This window comes from Triturus cristatus, chromosome 9 (assembly GCF_964204655.1).
Source record: "Triturus cristatus chromosome 9, aTriCri1.1, whole genome shotgun sequence".
Classification (NCBI taxonomy): Eukaryota; Metazoa; Chordata; class Amphibia; order Caudata; family Salamandridae; genus Triturus; species Triturus cristatus.
The window spans coordinates 126,090,001-126,112,616 of record NC_140592.1 but is presented as its reverse complement, the minus strand read 5'-3'; the positions used below and the strand labels follow the sequence as shown (position 1 = coordinate 126,112,616).

Genomic DNA, 22,616 nt, shown 5'->3' with positions numbered 1-22,616 from the left:
GAATTACATAATTTAATATTTATAGGGTATTGTTTGAATACAATATATTTGTATTTGTTGATAATTTGGTATTTTTGTCCCTATATGTTTATGTAAAGTTATATTATGCCAATTTGTTATATATTTGAGTTGCCCTAGGTGTTTGCATTCTAATTCTTTCAATGGGGTACCTCTGCAAAAACAGGGACATGATGACTGTGAAACTGCTGTTATCCCCACAAGATGATGGACCAGAATGTTCACCATTGAGACGCAGACAGAAGCTATACTGTTTTGTTCATGTGCAATGATTTTGTTCTCCTTGTACTAGCCTGTGAACTGCAGGTGGCGGTCAGGTTTCTGCAGGAGATATTTAACATTGTCTTGCAAAATCTCTCCAAATATGACAAAAAGGAATAACTGTCATGTTATGTTGATTCCTCTGATGTCACGTCAGGTCACATGCAAACTAGAGTTTCCTTCATTTTACAAATTTCTGTCTGATGCCCCAAATAACCTAGAAACAGCCCTGTACATGGCCTTGTCTGGAGCCTCAGGGAGCTGCACATATTATGGTTCAGAGGGTTGCTTGGTTTGTGGTTGAGGTCGGAATTGGGATGCTGTAGGTGCACTTATAGCTTGTGGAGAATTAAGAGAGTTTGGGTGCCTTGAGTAAGCCAATGACCGACTGGATTGTGCTAAAAGGGGACAGTTTCTGGTGCAGTTAGTGTAATAGTCCTGTTGGAAGTGCTGATGGCCAGATTGAGATGTTTGGGCTAAGACTTTAGATGCAGGCGCTAGATAGTTGGGGAAAGGAGCTAGGGGAGGCGAGATTAGGTTGCTGGTGGCCCAAATATATGTTGTAGTATGAATGCATGATTACCTCTCCTCCATTTTGCCTCGTGCCACCATTTCTCCAATGGTGAGCTCCACAGATCATGCCACTTTGCCATAAATTCAGCTGGAGAGATTGCTCCGAGACTGTTGAGAACCATCTCCCTTTTACACTGCATTCCACAGGGTCGGTGAAAGTTATCTGCCCTTTGACTTGCCACACAATAACTCTATTTCCAATTAGGTCTCTCGTTCACAGCTCACCGCAGGTGCATAAAGTTGACCTTATGTCTATCAATAATTATGAGAAGCTGAGGAGAGCTTCTACCCTTCCAACATCCCATGACATTCATAACAGGGCCAGAAGATCAGGAAAGGTCCTCTGCTCCAGTGGATGGCTCTTGCTTTGTAGATACACTTCCACACTGCTTACCTTGCTTGCACTGTTAGCACTAAGTGGGAGAGCCCCCTTGAACATAAGCACTGTCTGTGTGGATTGAAAACTGGATCCAGGGTTATGTTTTTAATTTCTACCTGTCCCTGCAGCTCAGCACATTTCTCTTTGTTTCAGGTGTCTCAGTGATTTGCTGGTTTCAAAGGTGCATTGTTTTGCCTATCATTGTCATTGCATTCCTTCTGCTTCTTTTACACCCGATAAGGCGCTTGGTGGACGAATAGCTTGCTACTCAATGAGGATGTCATTGATGGAAGAGTGAGCCAATCAAATGACTCAATGGGTGCTGTGTGTGCCATGTGTGAGGCTTAGAGTTGTGCTGGGGGCATACAGTTTTTGAAATGGGTTCAGGGCCAGAATGGTGGTCCTTTGGTGCTCTTCAAAGGATGAGAATGCTGAGGGCGAATCGGTGTGATTGGCCGGATTGGAGAATGGCTCCTTCCTGAAGGTGGTTTTGAGGATTGAAAAACATTCTGGGCCGGTTTGTTGTGCTCCAGTGAGAAATTAACTTCACTCTGCACTCTCCTCTGTCCAGCGTTTGCTTCCACCCACTTCATATGAAACAGACATAAATCAAGAGAGTGACATAAGGAATTAACAGCTTCTAACATGAAGGTAGACAACATCCCCATAAAATAGACACCCCTGTTATAAACTACAGCAGGGGAGGCATTCTCTGTACACCCAGATGCCCCACCGTCCACCGGCTTGTACTATCTTTAACCATCCGCCCACAATACCCAGATGTTCATACCTTTGGTGGGCTGAATAAACAGCCGGCCCTCTTATTAAACAGTTCGTCCAGTCCTCACAGCCACAATTTATATTGTGTTTAAGGAGCCGACAGTTCTACATCACAAGTATTTTAGTACGTATGAATTTTTATTATGTTTATTGTAATACGAATTACTTAATTTTTGAGTAATTAACAATAACATTGGTTTGAAATGAATATTTTGAACGTGATGAATTCGTGAATAAAAAAGTTTAAAACACACACAAATGCCTGGACCTGACTTCCACCCTGACATGTCCCTGCATAATGTAGGTAAGACAGAAATGGGTTTTTTTTTCGAAACTTCATGCGGAAAAGATATCCATTTTCTTTAAGGTCTGTTGCCTAGCCAGTCAGGCGAAAATCTGTCAGCCACTTACCATTAGAATATTATATCTCAGAAAGTATGTGTTTGTGCGATCTTTCACAGTGACCCGGAGTAATAGCAGTCAGCAAAATAAAGTACTCCACGAATGACTACTAAAAAATTCCTAAAAAACACTCATAATTTTTGGATGCATCTGTAAAAAATCATGATTGGGGCTAGATAAAAATATCGAAAGCATCTGATGCCTCTGTGGACAAACATCCTGGTACTGAAATGGTTAAATTGTAAGGCCACACATACCAGGATGCAAAGAAAAGTGTGCATATCTGATGGGCGACCTCGATATATAGGCATATGGCAGACCAGCAGTCTTAGACGTCAGTCGTTCAGTGGAGCAGAAATCAGCAATCCGATGGATAGCTTGGGACGTCGGCAGGGTGTGAGAGCCACTCTCCCGCGGAACGCACAGTCCCACCAGCTGCTGCATGAGGGCAGGAAAGAGTTACTGAGAGTGAGCCAGCAGCGGGGGCGGGGCTAAGGCAGTGATAGACAGCTGGATGCTCATTGACAGGCACTGCTTCTGTGTGAGGCATGAGTCGAGTCTAAAGGAAAGCAAAGCGCTGCCAGAAAGGCTGGGAGAAGGGGGAGAGAGAAAAAAAACGCCGGGACTTGTGCAAAGGGCTGGAAGGCGACGGAGGGCGAGACCCCCTATCCACGTAAAGACCGCCCAGGGAGTGGGGACGATCAGCCACAACAGACGGTCAGGGAAATGAAAAGAAGAGGAGACGCGTCGCGAGGTAGGACACGAGGGGGGTGGGGGGGGCCGGGAGATATCACCTGCATGAAGATTGCACTGTGTTTTCCCTGCACACCTTGCTTTCGCCGCTCATGCTGCAACCCAAGTGTAAAGTGTAGGTGTGAAGGAGGCGCAGTGTGGGCAGTGGTCAAGCGCCCGCTCTAAGGCGAGCTCGTCTATTACAAACTTGCGTAAACTGCAGGCAGTACTTTTTTGCCCTTTGCTCGGGGCTGTGGGACCACGAAGGGTTGGACCACGAAGGGTTGGTGCACTCGGAGAGGACCAAGGAGAGCTCCGCGTGCAGCTCGCAGGGCTCAGCGGAGGGCGGCGGGGAAGCGCATCCCCAAATCTCGCAACCACCACATACATACCGGAGAGCTCACTGCACTGATTTAGTTCCATCCCACAGCACTCGCAGCGGCGCTGCATCATTCTGTAGCGCTGCTTACACTTTCCATCAGTTCACCGTGCAGCTCCGGGCACCAGCCGCACTGGGCCGTCGTTCTAGCAGCTAGCAGCACCCACAGCGCTGCTCCAACATCAACCACCCGGCACCTCTATTCCATTCCACCTCCCCGTAGACACTCAACCATCCGCGGTGCAGCGCGAGCTGCAGCCCCGGTTCCCCCCAGCCTGGCACCCCAAGCAGGAGACAGAAGGCGCGTGCCTGCTTGCACCACTGCATAGTGACGCCGTCTACCCCCACTTTGTTGAGCATGGGGGAGGGGCGCTCTGTGCACAACCCCCAATATTTCAACTCACTGCACGGCAGCGGGGTGGGGTGGGGCAGAGGGGAGCAGGAGCCAGCAGCAGCCATTCCACAAAGCAACCACAGTGCAGCCTAGCACCGCTGAAATGGGACAGCGGTAAATGTGTGCAGCTCGTAGCCCTGCGCGAGAGAGACCAGAGACCCCCTCCCCCTCCATGGCCACAGACTGATCCCACTCTTTAGGAAGTGACGGCGGTGGGAATAGCTGGCTGTGCTGACTGGTAGGCCCTATATATCTGCACTACTGCTTGGACGAAACGTGCTCATCCTTCTACACTTCCATGCAGACTGGTGTGGTCACTTCCGTGCAGACAGGTGTGGTCACTTCCATGCAGGCAGATGTGGTCACTTCCATGCAGACTGGTGTGGTCACTTCCATGCAGACAGGTGTGGTCACTTCCATGCAGGCAGATGTGGTCACTTCCATGCAGACTGGTGTGTTCACTTCCATGCAGACAGGTGTGGTCACTTCCGTGCAGACTGGTGTGGTCACTTCCATGCAAACAGGTGTGGTCACTTACAAGCAGGTAGATGTGGTCACTTCCATGCAGACAGATGTGGTCACTTCCATGCAGGCAGGTGTTGTCACTTCCATGCAGACAGGTGTGGTCACTTTCATGCAGGCAGGTGTGATCACTTCCATGCAGAGAGGTGTGGTCACTTCCATGGAAGTAGCTGTGGTCACTTCCATGCAAGCAGGTGTAGTCACTTCCATGCAGACAGGTGTGGTCACTTCCATGCAGACTGGCGTGGTCACTTCCAAGAAGACAGGCATGGCCACTTCCATGCACTCAGGTGTGGTCACTTCCATACAGACAAGTGTGTTCACTTACATGCACACGGTGTGGTCACTTCCATGCCGACAGGTGTGGTCACTTCCGTGCAGACTGGTGTGGTCTCTTTCATGCAGACAGGTGTGAAGTGCAGACAGGTGTGTTCACTTACATGCACACAGGTATCGTCACTTCCATGCAGACAGGTGTGGTCACTTCCATGCAAACAGGTGTGGTCACTTCCATGCAGACAGGTGGGATCACTTACATGCAGACAGGTGTGGTCACTTACATGCAGACAGGTGTGGTCACTTCCATGCAGACGTGTGGTCACTAATGTGCAGACTGGTGTGGTCACTTACATGCAGAGAAGTGTGTTCACTCCCAAGCAGACAGGTGTGGTGACTTCCATGAAAGCAGGTGTGGTCACTTCCATGCAAGCAGGTGTGGTCACTTCCAAGCAGACAGGTGTGGTCACTTCCATGCAGACAGGTGTGGTCACTTCCATGCAGACAGGTGTTGTCACTTCCAAGCAGACAGGTGTGGTCACTTCAGTGGAGATATGTGTGGTTACTTCCAAGCAGACAGGCGTGGTCACTTCCATGCAGTCAGGTGTGGTCACTTCAATGCAGATATATGTTGTCACTTCTGTGTAGCCTGGTGTGGCCACTTCCAAGCAGACAGGCATGGTCACCTCCATGCACTCAGGTGTGGTCACTTCCATGCAGACTGGTGTGGTCACTTCTGTGCAGACAGGTGTGGTCACTTATATGCAGACAGGTGTGGTCACTTCCGTGCAGACAGGTGTGGTCACTTCCGTGCAGACTGGTGTGGTCACTTCCATGCAGACAGGTGTGGTCGCTTACATGCAGACTGGTGTGGTCACTTCTGTGCAGACAGGTGTGGTCACTTATATGCAAACTGGTGTGGTCATTTCCATGCAGACAAGTGTGGTCTCTTCCATGCAGAAAGGTGTGGTCACTTCCATGCAGACAGGTGTGGTCACTTCCATGCAGACAGGTGTGGTCACTTCCATGCAAACAGGTGTGGTCACTTCAGTGCAGACAGGTGGGGTCACTTACATGCAGACAGGTGTGGTCACTTCCATGCAGACATGTGTGGTCACTAATGTGCAGACTGGTGTGGTTACTTACATGCAGACAGGTGTGGTCACTTCAAAGCAGAGAGGTGTGGTCACTTCCATGCAGACAGGTGTGGTCACTTCCATGCAAGCAGGTGTGGTCAATTCCATGCAGACAGGTGTAGTCACTTTCATGCAGACAGGTGGTCACTTCCAGGCAGACAGGTGTGGTCACTTCAATGCAGATATGTGTGGTCACTTCCAAGCAGACAGGCATGGTCACTTCCATGCACTCAGGTGTGGTCACTTCCATGCTGACAGGTGTGGTCACTTCCATGCAAGAAGGTGTGGTCACTTCCATGCTGGCAGGTATGGTCACTTTCATGCAGACAGGTGTGGTCACTTCCGTGCAGACAGGTGTGGTGACTTCCGTGCAGACAGGCGTGGTCACTTCTGTGCAGTCAGGTGTAGTGACTTCCATGCAGACAGGTATGGTGACTTCCAAGCAGACAGGTGTGGTAACTTCCATACAGACAGGCGTGGTCACTTCCATGCAGACAGACGTGGTCACTTCCATGCAGTCAGGTGTGGTCACTTCCATGCAGACAGGCATGGTCACTTCAATGCAATCAGGTGTGGTCACTTCCATACAGACAGGTGTGGTCACTTCCGTGCAGACAAGTGTGGTCACTTCCAAGCAGACAGATGTGGTCACTTCCATACAGACAGGTGTGGTCACTTCCATGCAGTCAGGTGTGGTCACTTCCATGCAGACAGGTGTGGTCACTTCCGTGCAGACGGGTGATGTCACTTCCATGCAGACAGGTGTGGTCACTTCCATGCAGTCAGGTGTGGTCACTTCCATGCAGACAGGTGTGGTCACTTCCATGTGGACAGGTTTTGTCCCATCCGTGCGGCCAGGTGTGGTCTCTTCCATGCAGACAGGTGCGGTTCCTCTTGGACTTCACCTCGCTGGCAACACTAACGCAATGGGCGAAAAGTGACCTGTTCTAGTGCCTGCGTTAACACTGGTAGAAACAATGTTTTTCTTGTTTTAACCGCTTCAGTGCCCATGACGAGATGGTCTCGTCATGGAGCGCGGTTGCCCTGTGCCCATGACGAGACTATCTCGTCATGAACCCCGCCCGCTAATGCAACGCCCGGCACAGGGCGGGGAAAGGGCGTGGCACTGAAGGGGTTAAGGCGGAGTATCTTTTAGAGCCTAGTCTGCCTTGCGTGTGCTTTCGCCTGCTAGAATGATGATGGCTGAATTAAGAAGGCATAGAATGTATTTTTATGCATTTATGTGCTTTTGTAAGTATTAATTATCGATCTATATTTAAAACATGCAAACCCAGTATAAAATCCTGTCTCTAACTTCCGTATTACATTAGATTTGTGACGTGCTTAGTTGCCTGCAATAACGAAAAGATGCAACTGTTCAACTGTAATAAGTTATTATGGTTGAGTTGTGGCATTATATTTTTCTACCTGGGGCCAGCAGCCAAGATAAAAAGCAGGGCACGAGCTCACTTCAGCTGCAGTAAAGGGGAGCTGGCTTATTCTTCTTCTCAACTTTTATTTCCCTAAAATCAAAAGTAATTTATGTCAATTTGCTCTTGTTTGCACATAGTTCATTACAGCAAAGAAAACAATTCTCATCATGTTACTATTCATTCTGAGTTATAGCCTTTTTAAAGTGTGATTTACATTAAACTGGTTCAAATGTATCATGTAACAAATTGCTAACTGATTTTTGGTGTGTTTACATTTGTACTACAGATTGCTCTTGTGTTGGTTAGGCCTGCAGCCACACTATCTATTTCATGTGAAGGCACAAGGCTACAAGGATTTAACATGTTTGTAGGAAGAGTGATGCTTTGACTAATTTTTATAAGAAGGGTCACTGGAATTATGCGGCAGGAGAGGACAAAATTATGCTGCAGGCTAAAAAAAAAATGTGGCAGGATTGACTAATTTATGCACAAAGAAAGGCAAATTATACAGCGTAATGCGGCACATTTTGTGATAATATCACTTAATTTTGTTGGTACTTTTACACGTTCACACTATCTGGGCAAACGTTTCTCCTAGTGAGGGACAGTTTGGCATCGTAATAGAGCAATAAGCAGCAGAAAGGTGAGCAGTCAACCTTTGCGATGGGCCTTCCTCTTTGCGGCAACACTGGTTGCCATTTTTATAGGAATGTTTGATCCTTTTAGCTAGAAACTATTTTTGGGGAAAATTCGGCAGGTCATGCAGCACATAATGAATTATGTAACACATGCAGCAAATCCATAATTAGGCAGAAAACTCAGCAGCTGCAACATTGCATAATCCCAGTGACACTGATTATAAGGAATATAATACTTTCTGCTGTATGTTGGGAAAGACCCCAATGACTTAAGATGTTTGTGGGAAGAGTTATTCTTTGAGCAAATATTATAAGGAATAAAATACTTTCCACCATACAATATAATGATATTGCATGTGACCTCAGAGTTTCATATATGTATGCATGTAATTGATATTTCTAATGCACAGTCCTAGCCATAATGCTGCTGAGTGCTGTGGATGGTCAAAGTCAAGCATGAAGTCAACGAATCATAGGAGAGGAAGGTGAATTGATGATGTTTATTGTGATGTAGTGTTCTCTAAAGAGGTGAATCTTCAACCCTTTCCTCAACTGAAGCAGTGTTTGGGAATTCCTGATGGGTATGTGATCTATTCCAGATCCTGTGTGCATAGATGTAATGGGCTTGTTATCTTGTTTTTTTATTTCTTATTCTGCTGGCCTGAGGTATCACGGCTGCACATGTGCTGAGGATCGCCAGAGATAATGAGTTTGTCTGTAAGATAGCGGGGGCGGGGTGCTGCTTGCGATGGCTATGTAAATGATGCAGCCTGTTTTGGAGATGTCACAGGCTGGCAAGTGAAGTTAACGGAGTTCCATCCAGATGGGTGCGGTGTGATCATATTTCTTCCAGCTCTGGATGTGCCGTGCTGTGGTGTATATATATCGCCTCTAAGGAGTGCCAGTAACGGTTCTGGGAAGATGCAGAGTAGGCCATTAGCTCCATCCAGATGCCAGAGTATGTGGGCTTGAATGCCAATTCTGAAGTCGTTTTCTGGAAGAATGTTTCTTTACAATAGAGAGAGCTGGTTCCAGGCTAGTGTGTATTTGGAGGGTGAAGTTGGTGCCCAGGGAGATTCCAAGTGACTCAGCATTCTGGTTAAATTGAGATTCGAAGCCATCAAGGTTTGTGACATTGCACCAGGTTTGTACTGTATCTTGTTTGCTGTTCTTGGCAAATGAAAGGAATTCTGTCTTGTTTTGGTTGAGCTTCAGGTAGGTGCTGCACACTGAATGTGGTGCAAGCAGTGCTTGAGGAACTGTATATCTGAAATGGTCATATGTCTAAATGGTCATGGAACCCCTTAGTGACTTGCAATTTCCTTATATTGTATGGTAGTGGGTACTTTATTCCATATATTTTAAGTATATCAAGTTTGTGTTATTATTTATGTAGTGATTTGAAATTATTTTAAATATTGGTTTAACATCTTAATAAATACAAAATAAAAACAAATAATATCGATCATCTACCTGCTTAAGTCAATTTGTATTGCCACCCTCCTCTAGATTTATGTTTGTCAGGTAGAGTAAGGAAAGCTCTAAGAAAGCGAGGGTAACATTTTTGTCCGAAGTCCTAGCAACAAAAGGTTAACAATAGGTGGAAGTGACTTGAACTGATATAATGAGCAAAGAGCTTAAATAAATCACTTCATTCACTCAAAAAAGATGGGTAAAGGAATCTGTGTCTGAGATTGAGGAAACATGGAAACTAGGATGTCTTGCAGGATCCTGCGGTTTAGCTCCCTTTCCAAATTCTGCCATTAGCCTCTACTAATCTCACTGAGACTTAGCCTTGGCCGCCACTTGGCTAAGGATTAGTGTTGGTCTTTTGAGCTTCGCTCATTTGAACTGACTCAATAGGACAAAGAATTAGGACTAAAATTCTTGTGTACATTTTCTCATATGGACCTCTTCTGTGCTGCTATTTGATTTCAGACAAACATAATTTATGGTGGTATGAGAGTCATGCCTAAACCAAAGTCTAAGCATAGCCGAAAGGCAAACCTAGCTAAACCTAAGCCTAACAGCCAATCGGTCGAAATGTAAACAAACCTTCTAAGGCTTTATTAACCACATTCTTTATGTTTATGCACAAACCAAGTCACATAGCCTAAGCCAAGGCAAACCTTTACGCTTAAGCAAATGTCATCTACATCTTTAAGCCAAGCCTAAAACTCTAGGATTAAGTCAGCCTTGCAAAGCATTTGTTTAAATCATAAATACATAAAGCTAATCCACAAATTGTAAAATAAATCATCCAAGATTACACTAAAGCCAAGAAACCCTTACAGTTATCCTAAACTACATACTTAATTTTAAACCCCCAAACCCGTTTTATTATTCTAAATCCAGATATCAACCGATCCATATAAAAACAAAATCTAAACCCCCCCCAAACATATAATCTTAATCCTAAATCCAATCCTAATGTCTAGATTCCTGAAAGTATTTTTCCATCTATTCCTAAATCTAGTCCCTCTGGTATGGGATCTATCTTCAGATATGACTCTGACTATCTACAAGCATAAACTAATAATTCACTCATAATCACAGTGTCAATATTTACATTTAACACCTAAATTAAAACGGAAATCAAAATCTTTATTATTAAAAACAATTCTAAATGTGTAATTTTAACTCCATAAATAAATTTTCCTGAATGTAACCCCTAAATCTGACCGTAAATAAATAAAACCAAGTGTTCTTTATCCTTCTAGATACAAGCCCGCTCCCTCATAATTAGTAATAGCCCTTCAATATAGAATGCCTGAACAGAAGTCTAAAGGTTTAACCATGAACACCACAGAATAAACATAAAGCAGCAAACTAAAGCCATGTAAATCAATTAGCTTAAACACCTATCTATAAGCAAGCAAAAACCGCTAATACTCAACCTCAACCACGGAGTTTAAAAGGAAACCTAGGAGACTGAGGACCTGATTTAGATCTTGGGGGACGAGTTACTCCATCACACTGGTGATGGATTTCCCAACCACCGAAATATAAATCCCATAGGATATAATGGGATTTATATTTGGGTGGACAGGATATCTGTCACCGTTGTGATGGATTAGCCCGTCTGCCAAGATCTAAATCAGGCCCTAAGACTGAGTCCCTAAAGCTAATAATAACTCCTGACATCTAGAATAAATCATTAAGCCTATACCTTAACTCCCAAACTGAAGCCTGGAGACCTTCCAAAGTAAATGACTAAAAATAAGGTTTAACATCCAAACCCCTCACATTAAGCTGTTCACTAAGTCAACACTAGTATCCGTCTAATCTTAGACCCAAACCTACAATCCTAATGCCTAATTTCTTCCTAATTCTGAATATTCATAGTAACTCTGGAACAGCAGTACAGACCCTATTTCTCTTTCACTTCCATTAGGCAATACCCTACTCTCTGATCTCCATAAATCCTTTGTGGCTCCCATCAGAGCCACTCTCCATGTCAGACCACTTAACTCCACTTCTACAGGAACTCCATTGGCTCCCTTCTTCAAGGCAGAACTGACATTAAAATGACCTGCTATAACCAAAAGGGGGGGTCACTGTTCCATCCGTGTGCGTGCTAAATAGTCACGTTGTACATTCAGTGTACAAAGAGGACCCTCTCCACATACCCGCACTCATCCAACGGCTGTTCTCTTAAAAGATCTCCATCAAAGCGACCCTTCAGGGGACCCGTAGGGCATTGCAGCGCCAGCCCAACGAGGAGCAACCGCCCAATGATGAAGCATGACAACCCTCGGGGTGTGTGAGGGCAACAAGAGACAATAAGTGTCCTTCCCCCTCCCCCTATCCCACACGTAGAGGGTCCCAGACCTAGTCTAGTTATTCTTCTCCTATAGGATTTCTTATTCTACTCTCTCTCGCTCAACTGTGAGCGTAACTATTTAGCACGCACACGGATGGAACAGTGAACCCCCCTTTTGGTTATAACATTAGATTTTGGAGCACGGGCACTGGACCAAAATTAGCTCCTGGTCCCCCCATCTCTTTTCGTTTGACATATTAAAATGACCTGCACCACACATAAACTGCTACATCTCAGCCTCCCCAGATGGCCGAAATGCAAACTACACATCTCAAGAGGAGAGAAAAACATTGGAGGTAAACCCAGCCACCTACTGAAGATTGAAAAAATCAGATGGACAAAGATGCAGGAAACAGACTTTAACTGGTGCTTAACTTTAAAGTCATTTCAGGTGAACAGAGATATAGTCTGAGAATATTTCCTGCTACTTAAGACCAGGCAACCCATCAGCCATCGAGGCAGCCAGCATACCTGGGGGCTTCTCCTTGATGTCCAGGATGTCTCTGACAGCCATATTCTGAGAACCACGAAATATCCCATCCATCTGACTAGACCTCACCTCGCTCTTAGCTGGCTCCAAATACCCAGAACCCTCCTGTGATGTTAGGTGTTTAGTTCAATCACAGGAAATGTGTAACATAATCTCCACCAACTACTGGTGGAATACAAGATGGATTGTATTCACCTCATTCTTGTACACCTCATGTGTCCAAAAAGATACCATCCGATCCACAGGATCCACTTTTGTACATACCTTTGCTGAAATGTGGGACTATCAGACCTTTGCTACAATTCAAAACCGGATATATTATGAGAATACTCAAAGAGGCAGCTATCAGAGCTCTGACATAATGAAAATTCTGCCAAAATGTGTCACCTCACTGCATCGGCCCTGAAGGGGAAGTGGATTTGTTTTGTACAGGACAAGTAGATTCCGAAGTATTGCATAACTTGGCCAAGTAGATATTTTATAGAATCCCACACCACTAACTCTTTTTTTGTGAAAGCTTCCATGAAATACACTCCAAACGAAATTTCTAAACGGTTGGCACTATTGTTTCCTGAGCTTTGTATCACACATCTTATGTATTCCTCCAGGGTATCTGAGAACCAACCATAAAGTAGCACTGCTTTCTTTCTATGTTTACTAATCCTCAAAAAATAGCCCTTATATTACCATTTTAAAGTAAACCTTTTCAAAACAGTATGCACACTATAACTAAAGTTATCAAAACTATTCCATAAACAGGTTCTGGTATGTCATCAACTGTGTCACTTTATCCTGTCATGAGGATGTAACCAGTCAAGGACGGCATGACTCATGGGTGGGGGGGTGGGGGATGCGCGGGGAGGTCGTCGCACGGGGAGGGGGGATAATTTAAAAAACAACAACGTACCGTTGCCTGCCCGGTCCGGTTGATATCGCGTTGCCTCTGCTCCAAGTCCCAAGATGCAGGCACCCTCCATCCCCTCCCCTAAGCCAATCACATTGCTGCAATGGCAGCATTGTGATTGGCTGCAATGCCGACCACACAGGCGTCTATGGGGAGGCCATTTTCTCCATGTAGGCTGCATGCAGCCTACATGGAGAAAACAGAGAGTGCGTATGACTGGTTTGGTCGGCCCTGAGGCCGACCAAACTGTCAGCGTCAACAACAGTGGGCAAGCCACTCCCTCCCTACCCTGGAGCAGGACAGCCCACCCGCCCGCCACCAACCAAACCCTTCTGATTTCTCACAGTGTGAGAAGCAGAAACATAAAATGGTATTAATAACCATTTTATATTTCTGCTTCTCGCACTGCGAGAATGCAATGGGGTGACGCTCCTCCGCCCACATGGAGGAGCCGCCCCTGGATGTAACTCAGTGTTTTCTTGTTGTGAGATCCTTGGAAGCAAAGGATGGACATTAAAAGGAAAACATTCCCCAACACGTTTCTGGAAAACCATATGATCAAGATTTTTAGATGTCACCTGCAGACAGCTTTACTGCACAATATAATAATACATAGAGTGGGCTTTGGGTCTGCCCATTATTCATGACTGGATGTCTTTATGCCCTATCTCTGTTTGATGCACCCGATCCAATGTCTTTCCACCCTGTTCGAATTTTTGCGCAGAGCATAGCCTTTTATCATTATTTTGATTGATGACTTGTGTCTTTCCACTGCTGACATCAGGGATTTTTTTTTGTATTTTAACCACACAATGGGAGCATATGAATTTTCTCTTCCACTCCCCATCGCCTGACTGCCCCTCCTCCCCTGCTTGTCTGTTCCTCCCATGCTTCATCTGTTTTTCTAAAACAATGCCCTATATTTTCACTATTGCTTGTGTAAGGACCTGGCAGCTGCATGCTGCTAACAGGTTGCCTGCTGACCTGTTTGTTCATTGATCCTTTATCCCTCCTCTTTCCTTCTCCTTCCCCTCTTTATTTTAGTTTTTTAAATAATGTTTGTGAACACCCAGAGGGTGGATACTGCTACCGGGTACTCACTTTTTTGATGAGCTCCCACACATGCTTATTTATATTTACTTCTCCTTTCTGTAATAGCTGTCAACCATCTTTTTTTTTAAACCTGAAACAAAAATGCCAAATGGCAGCCTGTGCGTCACCAAGCGTGCACAGGTATTTGCAGCCAGGGTTGGATAGTTTTTTTTTTTTTTGTGATAAGAAACATTCAAAGATGGTTCCCCTTGCATGCACGTGACACACTGGCAGCCATTTTTCCCCTTTTTAAAAATGCCCAAAATGTACGGATTGCAGAAGTAGATGGCTCTGGATTCATTTGTTAAAGCTGAGATCCTTGTTTTTGCCAATGTTTATTTGATTATAGTACTGTTACATTGTTCATGCTGTTACAGGATTTAGGTTTTAGAATTGGGGATCCCGTCAAGGCTTTAGTGTTCTATAGGCCATGCATGCAAGGGCTTTATATTTGGAGCTCAGTGGTGCTATGTAGGGTTCTGGCATGACCTTTCACTAAAATTACTACCTACTGCAGATTTACAGCATCTCGGTTTTGAAAGGAGATTGTTCTGTTCATAACATATGATTTATAATTCTATTAAGTTAAATATGTTGCTTAGAATGTTAAGATTACAGTGCTGTGTAGAATGGGACATTCAGATCCGAGCTCCCTTATGAGCTTACTATTAACACTGAGTTTTGCAGTTTAGGATTTTAGCATTGATATAAAATTATTACATGTGTTCTTGGGATATTTCTCAGAATATTTTTCCATGTGTGAATACTTCAGTAGGTCACATCTGAGGGAAAATAGCAAATTATGCACAACTTAGTCACAAAAAGCCCTTTTCGGTGCACAATCTATGATGCTCATACCTAAGTGATCCCTGCCCATGATTTCCTGCTTTGGGCTGTTATGAGTCAATCCGTTGCAGCCAATAGATACACACGTCTCTTCGTCAGAGAATGATACACCCACCAAACAACTCTTATTGGCCGTGCCCGCGTGCTCCAGGCCTAAACAGGTGTAGGGCGTAGAGAGTCAGGCGTAGATTCAATGTCCTTGATGGAATAGAGCGATCTGTGAAAAACTGAAATGAGTGAATAGTAGAAAATAGCTCAGCACCAGATTTAATAATAGTCCCCTGTTGATGACATCATCAGTGATCCTCACACTAAATCTGGCTGTTCTGTGTAACGTTAGGTCCCGCGCTGTTGCACAAATGTGAGCCACCTGTGTGAAGCCTAGGATTTAGCCTGGAGATACACACTTCAGCACAAATTTGTAGGTGTACACAACACCTCAGAGGACCATGAGGTTAAGGTTAAATCCAGTGCTTTAAATGGGCCGGTACTGTCTGGTACTGAGTACCGGCACTTTTTTATAATGAGAGGGAGAGTACCGGCACTTCTCAAGAGAAATGCTATGCTTTTAATTGGAGAGTACCGGCACTTCTCAGAAACAAGCAGGTTCTCTGGTGCAGAGTACCTGCACTTCCATTTTTCCTTTTCAAGCACTGGTTAAATGCCACAGCTAGGCATATTAGGTGTTATACCTGACCCCTTACTTACACCTGTGTTAGGGTTGGGGCCAAGCCAGATGACACTGATTTTGTGAATAAGGTTACTGGCGCACTCTAAACATGCCTACAACTGCATGCGTTAATGAAGCATTCCAAAGGGGTTTGGGTGCAGCGCAAGAGTCAACTATCAGTGTAAAACACCATTTGTGCATAGAAGTTGATCTGTTGCTGCTGTTAGCTCTGCTTGGGAACATTTTGCGGCATTCAGGGTGACTCTGCGTCACGTGCGCACCACTGCATATGTCAGTAATTCTGCCCCTCCTTTTCCAGGTTTCAATTCTCTTTTAGGGATGAAAATGAAAATGCACATTTCTGAGTATAAGCCTTTTAAGCCGCTTCCACTAAAAATCTCTTACACTACTTTACATTATCAACAGGGGTCAAAGGAGAAGGTCCTATTCTTCTGCCCAGATGAATGATTGGAACCATTCAGCATCTAAATATCGGGGTCACACTATTCCTATGGTTGCAGGGTTTAGCTGTGTGTTCTTACATGTACAACTGTCCAAGCCACATGTCTCTTTTATGACGATGGGGTAGTGTGCCAGCTATGTAACGCTAGCCTCTGTTATGCAGTGTGCCTGTTACACACATTCAACTGTGCCTTTCTGACATGTGAGGCCCTTTGAGGATTTAAGAGTAGTTTATGCTGTCTGGGGCTAGCTGCTGTTGGTTGTGATTGTACTGTGTAGGTCACCATGAACAGTATTTGGATATCCTAGTAACCACTCTATTATGATGTGGCTCAGAGGACTCGTTATAAGGGTTAGCGGTCTGTTATTCGTGATTATTAAAATTATAGCATTAGCTTGAGCTGTAGACACTTGTTTAAGGTAAGTCAATACTTTTTTTCAGCTATTAGGATGACAGTTATTTGAAGTACGATTTGTTATTTAGATCTTCTTTATTACATTGCTGGAAAATTAGTCACGCCAATTAGTGTTCCATCAGTAAAGTGCCGTAAAATGTGCATGCTATTATACGGTCTCTTCCCTTTCAGATTGAGTCATGCTGTTGACACTTCTAGAATCTCAACTTTACCGATTCCCCCCTTCTGTCCCTGCTGTATGTTGAATGCATCTATGGTTCATAGTTTGTATTTCAATGTAAACATATCTCATATAAGTGGCTAAAGTTCTGTATACAGCGCTATAATATAATTTGTTAAAACGGTACTATAGAATTTAAATTGACGGCACCTCCCCTTCATGGACATCATGATCATCAAACAAAATCTGATACCTTAAAGACCTTGTCCAATCAACATTCCCTAAAACATTTTCAGATTCTCCTAACCTAGAAAACATTGAATTCTACAACTTCCTTAAACTAAAGATCGCGATGAAAAAAAATCCTACCCCATGCAATTCAGACCTGATCCCCCTTCTTTCTAAATTTTCCAATATGCCCTATGCAGCATCCACAATTTACAAATTCCTGAACTGCCCCAACAATAACAAGAGAATCTCTTCCGAAATCCAAACTAAGTGGATTGAAACCGCCTCTGATTCCTCTCTCTCAACCTTAAACGATGGAACATGGAAAAAGATCTGACATATACCCTTAAAAATAAAGTCTCTCCCACTCTCTCTCGCTGTAAGTATTAGATACTACTCAGAACATACTCGACCTCTGAAAAACTCCTCAGAATAGGGCTTCTGAACCCAGACATATGGTGGATTGGCAGAAACGCCCCAGGCACATTTTCCCACATGCTATTCCACTGCGGAAAGCTCCAACATTTCTGGAATGATATTCAGAAAACTATAAATGCAATTTTCAACATTGAGATCTCCTTGAATTTGCACACCATTACTTTAGGCCCCTGGTCCAACTCTCCCACTCTGAAATGAAATCAATCAGAACAGCAAATGCAATGGCCAGACATCTTAAAACTATGGGATAGACTAGATTTATATATTAAAAAACATCAAACACTACCACACCCACAACGCTAGGTTTAACCCAATCCACCTCTCTCTTTTCTGAGATTGAAACAAACCCTAACCATCCCATGGTTGCCAGCGGACTACCCTGGACATCTCCCCACCACTCTCTCTCTTACTCCTAGCCCTCTCTCTCACTGGGGCACCCTATTTTTATCTCTCTCCCTTTCCACCCCCACATCCCAAATCTTCCCCTTCGGGGCTTACTACCATCAATATCTCTGAGCACCCAACTATGATTTAGATCTGTACCGAGCGGATTGTACTTTGTCTTATTCTTGGATGTATTCCTATAACCTAAGCATTGTCCTGTACTATGAATGCCCAATACACCGCCCATTCCCCTCCGTTTTCTTTTTGTATCCCCTTACAACTAATAAAATATTACGAAATTTTTAAAAACAGTGCTATTTAAAAGTCACCTAAAGAAAATAAAATAAAAAATATGATTTTTCTTAAGACTGAATCATGATGTTAAGAGTTCTAGGGCAATTATGCTGTAAACAGTTGGTTGTAAATTTTGGCCTTTGCTATGGAATCAGCCAAGTTACGTTGGTTTGTACGGTCAGCAAACTGCTGTGTTAACAATAAATGTATGGGCTGTAAATGGTTGTACTGCGGCAATTAAGAAAAAAACCAGTGCTATAGAAATGTCACCTAAAAAAAATAATATATACGATTTTTATTAAGACAAACATGATGTTAAGAGTTCTAGGGCAATTATGCTGTAAACAGTTGGGTATAAGTTTTGGCCTTTGCTATGGAATCTGCCAAGTTATGTTGTTTTCTACGGTCAGCAAACTGCTGTGTTAACAATAAATGTATGGACTGATTTATCAATTCTTTTTTCTGCCATAAAGTGATGCAAAAGGGTGCAAAGTACTTTCCAAAGCAAAATCTTATTGGCACTGGAAAGAATTCCCTAAATTAACTCAAATAACCCTTTGTGTTGATTTGCATTACTTTGTGTCAAGGGATCGTCCCACAGGTAGTACATCTGCATTCCCATAGTAAACCCATGTTTTTAATGCACCTCCCTATCTACTAAGAATGGTGGATGGGGCTTTGTGCCAAAAAATATCACCTTCTTGAGGCAGGCACTACGGCAATGGGAAATGTTTTATTTCGCCATATGGTAGCATGTGTGGTGCACTGTACAGCACACATCCAATGCTGGAAAAGGATTTAAAGTTAGTCTAGGCATGATATTTTTTACTGAAATGGTACAATCTAGTTCAAAACCTATGTTCAACATCTGAATTTGAAACCCACATAGATGTATACATATAACCGTGGGCTGGCATTTTTTTTCATCTTATTCTGACAAACCATAACAGAACATTTTTTAATGTGGCTATTGCTAGGATCTTTAACCATGACTTGGACATATGTGGGATACTAATCGTGAATCCACCAATAAAGCATTGATAAATGTTAAAACTGCTGTTTATTTGTAGAGGTATTGAAAAGAAATGTCAGCCTACTTTACTGAGAAGATTACTGAAGGTCATAACAGTGATAATCAGTGAAGTTGAAATGCATGGATCAAGCCTGATGAAAAAGCTCAGTTGGTTAACTTATTTGCTGTTCAGATCTTAGGGACACAGGTTCCAGTCAAGGAGGACTCAGCCTATCACACTTCTAAGGTGGCTAAAATAGATGCTGGCGTTTATTGATTAAGATTGATTGAATGGGAAACCTATTAACATGTTAGAATCAATGGGAACTAGCTACAGGGTAGAAGGTCCTAGTGTATGTTTGCAGATGAAAAAACATTTGAAAAATCATTTGTTTTCCCACCCAAGGCACCGAGTGTACCTTGGGTGTGCTTCAACCCCTGATTACAGCGGAGCAAGTATTGTGCCGGGAGTGTGCGGTGAATGTGAATGGTGTGTGTGTTAAAAAACTGTCCAGAGGGTCCCAAAGGACTATATTAATAGTGGGCCCTTGGCAGTGATAAAAAACTGAAAAGTGGATATTAGTGGAGATGATTAATGACTCCAATATCCAGTGTGGTCAACATGTTTCAGCCAGGTCTCAGTGTTAAACTGGCTTTCTTCAACACCTTATGTGTGTGGTTTAAAATGGTGGCCCATTATTAAAATAGTACTTTGGGACCCTCTGGACAGTTTTTTAACCCACACACCATTCACCTTCACCACATACTCATGGCACAATACCTGCTCTGCTGTAATCAGGCGTTGAAGCACACCCAAGGTACACTCGGTGCCTTGGGTGGGACCTGATGATGAAGCATGCCACCAACCAGGTTGGTGGGTGAGGGTCTTTATAAATAACAAATATTTTTTCATCTGCAAACATACACAAGGAGCTTCAACCCTGTAGCTAGTTCCCATTGATTCTAACATATTACTAGGGGAAGTAAACTAGCTCTGGTTTTTCCTCTCTCTTCCGCTTGATATTCATTAAACCTATTAACATCTCATAGCAGTTGACCACAATTGGGATTTGCAAGCACTTTATTAACAGATGTTATGTCACTGTTGAAAGCATGTCAGGCTGAGACTTCCACACTATACACCTGCAGTCACAGATATCTAAGTGAGGGAATAATGGAAACCCTTGTGGGTGTCCTAGAAATTGCCATTGGGCATATGATGATTTCCATAACAAGTACCATGGCCGTGGGCAGAAGAAGTCGTCTCTTTCCCCACACTGCTGTCAGTACAGTGATCAAAGACGTGAAACAGGCAGAGAGTAGTTGCGATCTACAGTGGATTGTACAGTAGTAGGAAGATTATGATTTCAGTGAATGGGGTCTTCACACATTAGGCGGATCGATCCACGACAGCCTGCATGCAGGAGTAGGGTATGTTCCAGAGGTGGTCACAAGTGCAGACGGACAGAGTGACGTGGCTGCCCCATTCACTTTCACCATCTAGGGCAGGGGCTGTAGGTGAGCCATTCTGTGTTCATGTAATATCATAAATTTCCCCAGACAATGCAGAGCTGTTTGCTGTACCTGCAGAGTCTTCTCCACAACTCGTATCTGCTTCCAAGTCTCTCTCTAGGGTATGCTCTGACTTGTACAGTGCTGCATAATCATACTGTCTCCTCTCAGCTGCCGCCGCCTGTCAGTCACAAAGCACAATTGAGTTGTCACTACACACATTATTCTATTAATCTCCAAAATCGAACCCACCCTCTGCTAGTTCTATCTATGGGTGGGTCTCTGGGAGCTCAACCACTGAGGTTAGGTGGTGCATGGGGGAAAGACGAGCATGTAAGAGGCAAACTGGTATACTATCTGTGGATGAGGAGGAAGATGGTCAAGTGAAAGGCTAGCCTAGCCTGGTTTGCATCATTTACCTGTTTATAGGGATGGGTGGCGAATCTTTTATCTTCGCTCACATTGTTTGGCAAATCTGGAAGCGTCGGTCTTGACTGTAATTTCCAGACTTAGCCTGATTTGCAGGGGCAAAGAGGAAAGGCCCAGCCCCCAGCATGCATCCACTGTGACTGTTTCATTTCCTTCATGGATATCATGTGGACGGGGCAACATATGTGTGCTTCTTTCTGGCATCTTGAGTGCATACATTAACCCCATATATCTCCAAGCTAATTCATGTTGTGCTGACAGTGAAACTCGAAAACACAGGACAGCAATTGCCTATGTGTTTCTTAGCTCTGCTGTAAAAAAAATGCATTAACTCAAAGACATTTATGTTCATGTATGCACTCAAGACGCCAAAAAGAAATGCACGGACCACTCCTGTGATGGCGTAGCACAGAAGACGGCATCAAAATACCGCCCCAGGTAGAGCCAATCATAGAGATCAGGATACACCCTTGCCCGATCATCGTTAATATCAGTGGTGTAACACGTAGGCCCCCGCAGCCCCTGCAGAGCGGGGGACCCAAGCTAAGAACGGCCCCATAGCACATTACACCTGCCTGAGAACTCCTAACTGAGTTCAGAGGGGGGCCCACCGTGTAGTTTGCAAGTTTTGTTACGCTAGAGGTTAATATATGCTGGAAACAGTGATGGTGAGATGGTGGGGGTGGGGTGGGGTAGGAGACTGGATGATGTTGGGTGTGCTGACAGGGAAGAGGGATCCAGAATTGGGGAAACTGAGGATGAACAGGCCCTCAAAGTATCAGCAGTATTCAGCTTGGCGTGTAGAACAGGCACCGCTTAGGAACTTTGCTCTTGGGTGAGGCTCTGGGCTGGTGATGGAGAAGGGCAAGTGACACCAGTTCCCCCAGTTTCCCTAGGCTGACCTTTGCAGCAGCTGGAATGATTTTCTGCTGCCTTTTTTAAAACTTTGAAAGATTTGCACTTTGCAAAGCTCTGGAAGTTTAGAGAAATTACTGTTTAGCTTCATACACGCCTTGTTACAGGCTTATGTTGTTGGATAGTAAGTGTAACTCCTTGCACATTCTGACAAATCATATTCAAAGATAGCTCACCATGCTGTGTGTGTCAATGTGAGGTTAGTGCATGGTCAGTGTTAAAGGCAGCAGCAAACATTTATGAAACACTAAAGCTCTGTAAGGTCGAGGAAATTGCATTGTGGGGGATGTAGGCATGTATTTGCCTGATTTTACCTTCTATCATTATTCTGCGGTGTGATGAGGTTGTCAAAGATCAACCAGGAAGATGATTAGAGCACTTCAGGTTCACATACACTATTATCTTGGATTATATGTGGACCTTGCACCACTCCCTTTGTGTCCAGAATATGTGTGTAAGACACCTTTCAGGTGTTGTGGTCAGTGGGGGTTTCTGGCTGTCAGCTAGGAGTTGTACACATGGCTTGGGCTTGCCTTCTCCCTTAGGTGTCTGACTTTCTCCTCTGCTTCCATTGCTCCACCCTCTGAGAATTTTCCGAGGCACTCATGCATGTTGAAT

The 22,616-nt window shown here is 44.2% G+C and overlaps 1 protein-coding gene across 3 annotated transcripts in view; it reads left to right on the top strand.

Moving 5' to 3' along the window:
• Positions 1-2,940: 2,940 nt before the first annotated feature.
• The window catches only part of CHL1 (cell adhesion molecule L1 like), a 463,163-nt gene continuing 443,487 nt past the window's right edge, over positions 2,941-22,616 (top strand). The window contains exon 1 of one of the 3 annotated variants that reach the window (XM_085624524.1): positions 2,941-3,167. The gene's annotated coding sequence lies outside the window, so the exon portion shown is untranslated. The remainder of the gene's footprint in view (positions 3,168-22,616) is intronic. The other 2 variants (XM_085624521.1, XM_085624522.1) reach the window with 2 other exon arrangements.